Source organism: Copidosoma floridanum, unplaced genomic scaffold (genome assembly GCF_036245765.1).
Source record: "Copidosoma floridanum isolate Cflo_tuat_1 unplaced genomic scaffold, Cflo_Japanese_pri ptg000019l, whole genome shotgun sequence".
In the NCBI taxonomy this organism is placed as follows: Eukaryota; Metazoa; Arthropoda; class Insecta; order Hymenoptera; family Encyrtidae; genus Copidosoma; species Copidosoma floridanum.
This window is the reverse complement of record NW_028321896.1, coordinates 3,436,955-3,445,719: the sequence shown is the minus strand read 5'-3', so window position 1 is coordinate 3,445,719 and position 8,765 is coordinate 3,436,955.

Below are 8,765 nucleotides of genomic sequence, written 5' to 3'. Positions count from 1 at the left end.
ACCGCTCTACTCTCTTTTTTTTCTCACGACAAAAGACAACCTGGTCTTTGACTGATCTTTGTCGCTACAAGTGTTTTTTTCGATTTCAACGACTCCTTCAGCCTCTTGGGTGTCTCTCAAGGTCACAACACATGCAAACGAGAGAATACCTGTGCATAAAGTGTTGAAGATGATTTCATTACCATTAGGTCGCACGATGGTTGTCCCGATCAACAATAATTGGAGAAAAGACTGGTAGTACCGCCGTTATGAATGGACCGCGAGTAAGTGCGCAAAAAATGGTAACTCGCTTTTAATAGCAAAAAATGATTGGCCAAGAGATACCAGCGCGAGAGGGGGGGCTCAATCGAGCGAGGAAAGGCGCTAGACGAGACGTGTCAAGTCGCACGCGCAGGTACTTTGACGCACGCAATACAACTTTTTTACTCCCGAAGGTTGTGAATGCGAGCTCGAGTGGTGATTTTTTTTTTTTCTCCTCTTTTGCCCGTACGGCTATTTTTTCGTCTCATTGTGCATTGAAATTGGAGTGCGTGTCATTTATCATTTATAACTCGTGTCAAATGAGTTTCTAGATTACTTTCAACTGGGGCACGTCATATATCCTTTTTTTTTTTTTTTCAGTATTTTATTATAGAAAAAAGTTTCATCGTAAGATTGTTTTAAAATTACTTTTCATAAAATTTTATAGTATATATAGGCATCTAATTTGAAGATAAATATTTTAACCGCCAAAGCACGATCGTACCCACCGATAGTTTCGAAACCATTCAATGCAAGGCCAACTCGAACCAATCGCGTCATGCCTAAATAAAAAAAAGGCCTCCCATTTGAAAGTACCTGTACGACCTCCGCGAATCATCTCCAAAATGCTTTGGTCATTATAGATTCGTCCGTAAATATTCATGGCTCGTCCAATCACTCCGACCAAAATGTACTCGCGTATCGATTTCAATGGACTGCAAGAAAAAAAAAAAAAAAAAAAAAAAAAAAAAAAAAAAACAATCCTTCTTTTTGTCCTTCGCATATTTTGTTTACACTCGATGATGGATATAACGATATTCAGCAACCGGTTGGAAAGAGATTCGGCTATAAAACAAACAAAGAAAAAAAGAAGCTCAAAATCATCGCGATGTGGAGGAACGGCTCGCATCGCGAAACACTCAGATGAAGGTTCGTCTCTCCAACCGTGGCGCAATGCCTTTTGGTACGAGAGCCGTGCACGCTTCAGCTGCATCCTACTTTCACGCGCCCGGAGAAACGGAGACGAACAGGGGCCTGTATGTACATATATATATATACATATGCACTTGTACGCGTACGCGCAATCTGCGTTTCGTTGCAATTTGTCACGTTTGGGGTGATGAAGATGGCCGGTCATCTCGACCGATGCAGCCCGCGACCACGAGAAGAGAAAGCGCTTGGAGCCGATATTTTGGATGCGGCCGTTGCTGCCTTTGTGAAGTAGGTTTATTTTTCTAGACTATACCGGCTCGTTGCTTTTTCTGTTGGAGAAAGTCTGGCAAAAACAAGGATAATTTCACTTTTTTCTTTTTTTCTTTTTTTTCTCTTTGCGTGTGCTTAAGCCGCAACTCGTCTTGATGGTATCGTGCACTGCGACTCGGGACGCAAGAAAAAGTTTAATATTTCCTCACTCGCTGAAATTTGCATTTTCTCTCTTTCCCCTCTATCCTCAAAAACACGGCCATTTCTGATCGAATATTTTCTTCTCTTTTACACGAGTTCACCTTTGCATTTTGTTTTTACAAATCACTGTAATACATCACTCAGTCAAGTTCATCGCAAGTATAAGGTACGCGTCCATGTATAGTCAGTGGTACACGAGCCAAGAAATGAAGAGGAAAGGTCCACAATATAGCACAGGGACGGAGTAGGAAAATTGTTATTTTTTTTTTTTTTTTCACCAAACCTTGCACAATCGGCTGGAAATTACATGAAATTATAAGTGATTAGCGTCACATTCAAGGCTCGCTTGCTCCTTCCCTCTCGGCCACACAAGTGCGCGCTCGTTTATACCTACCAAGATGCTCCATTCGTACATGTTTCACAAATCGTTCAATTGAAAAGCGTCTCTTTGCTATACCTGCGGGATTTCGTACACGATTCACCGACCACTTGGACAATATGTATATTAGTATACCTCACGATGGTTGGCATCTTTTTCACGAGACGAATCGAGTCTCTTCAATGCAAATCGCATACGGGCAAACCGGCTTGGCCGGTCGACCCATGCTCGGTTCGGCACGTCTCGCACGCTCCGCCAAAGGCAACGACCCCACGCGAGTTCATCCGCGTATCTCTACAACAGGCAATCACATACGCGTAGGTATATACGGCTGATTTGAAATAATTGCACGTTTCTTTCCTCCTTCATTTTTGTTTCAAGCGTCCTCTAGGCTTACGTTATGCTTTCCCGGAAATCGTGTACTTTTCGACACCTATACACCGCCAGACGTGCCGCTTCGGTCTGTTTGTTTGATTTGAAATGTTGTTCCGTTCGCGATTAAAGTGTATACTTACATATGGTGCGGCGTTGAGTCGTTATGAAACAGTATAAGTACCCATACGGTAGTATATGTAGACTTATGTCTTTCGTTTACAGTTATAGCTGAGAAAAGTATTACACGCGTTGAATAACGTCAATGGACGGTGAATGACGAGGGTTCCTTGTGCTAATTGATGTTACCACGTTTTTGTGACGTCTAGAGATTCTTTGGTGTTTAGAACACCGTAATGATTTTCAATGGGCTCACTTTACGGGAAACAAAGAGGATAAATATTAAGTAGCGTCTTGAGTCATCGAAAGGTAACCGATTTGTCTTAGTGACTTTTTTTTTTTTATCTCAACCGAGTATCAGTCAAGTTCAATACATTACGTGACGTATTTTTCTTTTTTTTTCCAAGTGGTACCTTCTAATATACCTAGACTTAATAATCAAAGTATAATTCGAAAGTATTTTTAATGCCCATAGTAAGTGCCCTTATTTAAAGGAGCCGGACATAGAGCACTATAATATATATAAAAAAATAAAAAAAAGAAATAATCACAAGTAAAAAAAAAAAATATGTACAAACACACGTGCAATGATTTACGTCACGCAATCGCATCATCGTTAGAAACAAAAAATGGCTTTTCTCAATTATTGCGCGATGCAACATATAGCACAGTCAACAGAGCCTAGCACTCGTATTTGCATAATAAATTGAGCCCCTCGCACACGAAGCCAAAATCAAACAAAATTACGCAACAACCCTGCTATGGTTTCATCCTCTGCGGTAAATCTTTGCGAATTCAATTGCCTCGAGACTCTTTCACTTGAATATTCATGAATCGTACATATTTTTGTCTTCGGCGAGGCAAGGGTCATCGGCGCGCTAAATTAAAAATGGCAACGGCAACAGACGTACGTATTATCGCGTCGTCAGTACGGCGGAACCACTTTCCTCACTTGATACGGCAACCGGACACGGGAGCAATTATTACGCTGAAATTAGAAAACAGACTAGAGTTTTCTCTTTTTTGCTTGCACTCCTCGTTGAGCTGCACACGCGCGAGTGCCGTTTCTAAGCGAAAAGTTGATTGAATTACATAAAGGTTCTTTTTTTTATTTATTTATATCTCCTGTTGCTTCGATGGGCTCGTTGAGATCAACTGGCGAGCATTGCGTAATGAAATCGAGTGTCTCCGCATAGCTTCCGAGGAAAGTATGATGGTGGTCGTCACACGTCGAGAAAATTCACGGGGACTCATTGTAGGTACCATTTTTTGTCTATTCCGCGAAGCAATTGAGTCGTTCCGATTTTCGTCCAGGCTACGGCTTTTGACGCTATTTTATTAATAAACGATTGCCACGTTTTGCATTCGAATTACTTTGTAACTCTACCACTTATCGATATTTTACAAAATAATGCAGTTAATTTGAAATTTAATTAGTAGTTGTCCAAGTTACGTTTGAATACTCAATTGGGCGACCCTGGTTTCTATACATTGTTAGTCATTAGGTGCAGTGTATTTCTTCGAATGTGTTTATTGAGTACACATAGTATACCTACAATTAGATGATATGTAGTATGATGTTGCAGTAAAACTGCGTCTGCCTACACTCGACTGTTACTACTTACGCGATCCCCTACGAAGGAGGAAAAAAAGAAATTCGAGTCAACTCATTACGGGAAAATCCGTGTTTGTTCCACATTTCTTAATTTTCATCCTTGCAATCATGGAGGGCAACAGCAGGCGGGAAGCTACTCTGGAAAAAAAAGCTACGCCTTCAATTTGCAGCGACTCGTAAGTATACAGTCGGCAATCGAGCAATGCCGTTAAGAGCTGCTCTTGCTAGCGCTCTAACGGTTTACCTCGACTAACGTTATTCGCAAATATACAAGCGAGGCGGGACGCGAGAAAGGCGGGGAGTAGGAGCTGCAGTTCACGTTCATGACCAGCTCTGCTACGTGTGTGCTGCGCGCGCATATATACATATACATTCAATATTTAGTTTAAGCAATAGTTTTTAATACTCACCTTTTTCTTTCTTTTTTTTTTTTTTTTTTCATTCAACAGTTCGATTAACTTTCACGAAATTTTCAGTGAAGAAATATATAATAAATGTATTAACTTTTCCTGGACTCCCCAGGCTGTATCGGTCGAGTCTAACGACTTACTGTGAAATTAATAAATGTAAAATCATGATAATTATAACAAAAATGTTTTATCTCGGTTTAATCTAGAAAAAACTGATTTCGACTGCAGCGAATCAACGTTTGCTTGCTCGTGCAGCAACTTGCAACGCGCTTACGAGAAAAATATTGATTAGGAAAGGGGTCGTGGCACAGGGGGGAGAATAGTAGGTGTGTTGTATCCGCTGCGTGGCTCATTCGACAGATGGCCGAAACGTTTTTTTTTTTTTTTTTTTTTTGCAATTGTTGCAGGTGGACGGAAAAGACAAGGATCGCTATATATAAGCGGGAAGTTGCAGCTCGACGACTGGGTAGTCCGATGCTTCTTGGGAAACAATTTATATTGCTACAATAACCCATATGTGACGTTACGTGTCTACATAAAATGACATTTCGATGAAGATGGTTTTTTGTTTACCGTTGGAATGGTTGCAACTATCTTTTTTTATGCTAATTTTTGTTTTTTAAACCAATAAATAATTGTTCACTCTTATGTAGTACCCATACAACCCTTGTGTAATTATTTATTATTATTTTTTTTCTTTTTTTTTGTTAAGAGAAACAATTTTACAGTTTTATATATATACAATTGTGTAAAAGATAAAATAAAATAATTTATTGTAGAAAAACTTTACCATGCTCGTCGATATATATAGCAACATTAGTTCTCCAAGAGGATGAGGGTTCGATTCCCGATTGAAACAATCAAAATTTTTTATTCATTGTTTTCACAGGAAAAAAATACCTTCTATGCATAGTGTTTACATTAGGTTGGTACCATAATTTTTTGGCAATTTAAAAAAAAACTTTTTTGAGTTTTTTTTCTTTTTGCGGGTAAAAGCTTGGATGAACCTAATAATAGTTTATTAAAGTACTTGGAAAAAAGTGAAAAAACAGAAGAACGCAACGAACGTAAAAAAGAATGAAAAAATAAGGTAGGAATTTAAAGTAAAAGTAAAAAGTGAACCATTTTTATTCAATAATATACATAATTTTTTTTTTTTTGTCAAAAACCATGTTTCGTCAGTTAATTTTAATTAAAAAAAAAAAAAAAAAATAGTTTTGTTTTTTCTCGAATGGGATAAATAAATTTGTTTGTCAAAGTTATTGAAGCTTAAAATCTGTGTAAAACAATACAAGCTCATAATAATGTATTTTTAAAAGTTATTGTAAAACTAATAAAAAAAAGAAACTTGTGTACGAATTATTATAATACATTTTAATATTTCTTAAGTGAGACAGAGTTATTGATCCGGTGTTTCTGGTAAGCTATAATTAAATAAACTCTAAATGAATGAAAAAAAAATCAAAATAAAAATTAAAAATCAAACACAAACCACCTTGAAGCCAACTATTCGAGTATGTTTTTCAACACGATGCCCATCGAGACGCTTACCGAAGAGAGCAGGAATCTGTACTCAGGTATTAGACATGTACGCGCACTCCACCGCGTAACTGTCCTCCCCCTGCACTCCATACCTATATCCAACCCGCGAATTAAGCGCCATCGTTCGCGTCTCTTGTTCGTACATGCGATAGCTGGATCGTTGCGTACCTACAGAAGGAGAGAAGCTCTGAATTCTAGCGAATCGCGAACCGCGAGATGTCCAAGGCGAGCGTTTGGCTTTTCCGCAAGTGCACGGAATTCAGCTTAGTTAGTATATAAGCCCGAACAGTACCTACTCTCCGTAAGGTAGTCCGATGCTTCTCAGTAAAAGTTTACTCAAGTATCGTTTCTCAAGGAGGTTCTCGATTATCGCCAAATATCGCCTATCGCCTATCGCCCAAAAAGTGGACTGGCGCGTGCCGTGCCGCTAAAGTATCAATCACTGCAGAAGCGACTTTGACTATCTTTTTTTTTTTTTTTTTTTTTTTTTTTTTGCAAACACTTCCTCTTCTCACCCACCACTCCGATGCACACGATACTTTATGGTTGGAAAATGTATTAAACAAGCTAGAAAAGTTTTTTTATTTTTTTAAAAAGTTCCTTGCACCAAAAATCATTATTTCCATCATAAATTTATTTACGTGACTCTGTACCAAGTGCACAATATATTATAATCTTGCACCGTCTAGTAAACCATACGAATATTTACATTTCGTTTTTTTCCAACATATTGTTTACTTTTTCTCTATTTCATCGATTAATTTGTTTCAATTACTTGCATCGTCTCTCATATCGAACTACTCGTACATTTTTCATCATAATTTTCTTCATCGGGTAAAAACTTATGACACTAAAATATGAGCAATTTGAGCTTATAAATTTAACAAATTCGTGTAATTTGACCCTGAATTACTGGTACATGGGTACGCACGATAATGAGCATCGCACCAGGTCAAATGTTGATTGTTCGAAGTTGGCTTGTATATTCACGATGGCATTGGCGACAATCGAACGAATAGAAATCACGTAATGAGCCGTGTAAAAAACCAAACCACGAAGTTTAAATTGCCATTGAGGTGAAAAAAACCTGTTTATTATACCACAGGCATATATTAAATAGAGCACACATGTTTTTTTTTTTTTTTTTTTTTTTTTTTTCAATTTTGGATTTGATTTCATGTTCACGAAATATAGCTCACACGTCAAGAGCATATCAGCGTTTATTTATCGATCCATAGCTGAAAATAGAAGAATTTTCCCAATATCCGAACTACTACTATCGTCAAGAGACACCCGAACCGTCATATATTTTAAACTTGATTTTTTTTTCCTACAAAAGCCATAAATTTTTGCCATCCAATCGAAGCGATACTGTTTTATTGATTAAAAAAAAAAAAAAAAACACCAAAGAAATTCCCAAAGCAACCAAATGTCTCGGAAAATAAAACATAAATTCTGTCCAACTCCTTTCTAAGAAAAAAAGGTGATTGAAATGGCATTGAAAAAAAAGGCCCAAGCGAGGCCGTAATGGTAGCTATTAAGAAGCACATACTCGCCATCCCGTTTGCACTTGGATTAGACACTCAAAGTGAGACGTGGCTCGCGCGTCCTACTGACCGCTTCTCAGATCACGTTACATATGTGATTGTCCGTTTGCAAACATTTTATACATGTAGAACGGGGTACAAAAATGACTAATGGCCCGCTCAACTTTTCGCGCTTTGTTTCCTGTCAAACGAAAAAAGCCGGCCACTGGCTTTTTGTACTTGTTTGGCTCGAGAGTCTGGCTTCGGACGAGAAAGGAGGACAAAAGAGTTTTCCTCGATCGACGTTTCCACACAAACAGATGCTCGAGTATACAAGCAACGAAACGAAAGGTGCGAAACGAGGAAAATCGCATCGGGGCCAAAATGGCCCCTCTCTCTTTCCGAGGTTGAACGACCCGCAGACACGCGAAGTATCAAAAGGATTTCGTCGACGGGGTAGTGTTGAAAAACCAGGTTGGTATAATTACATGGTTTATGATGACGGATCGATGGTTCTCTCGCGAGTGACGGTGCAGAGGTATCCAGTGATAATTTACGGCTCGCGTTCAAAAATGAGATTGCCAAAAAAAAAAAAAAAAAAAGCGCATGATTGAGTCAAAACGATTTCTCAAACGCACGTACAATTTTATTTTCTCACCAGTGAAAGTCTTTATAAACGTAGAACAAAAATATATGAACGGTCAAAGTTCAATCGTACGGGAAAGAGTCTACGAGAATGCGGCTCTATGCACATTTGTAACGAGTTCTATGCGTACCGTCAATGTCCATCGTTCCAGATATTACGTGTAACGAGTCTTACGAATCAAGAAAACATATTACATCGCCATAAGCGGATCCACGAATCGTTACAGTAAGTACTCGGAAGTTCGGCTGTCGATACATTAGCCTTGCGATACTTGACTTATTCTACTTGTGTGCGCGTAAGTGTATTCCTTAAACTGTCTATACTAATCAATTTCACTTGATCAATAGATGCCGCATCGTAAGCTCTTCCTCGTACCGAAACAATCGAGGATCTTTTTTTTTTTTTTGTTGTTTTTGCTTATTTTTCTCAATTAAACAAAAAAGCCCCCTTGCTCGATTACTCGTTTCATCCAGCACGACTTATGGCACGAAAAACACGAGGACAGTAATAA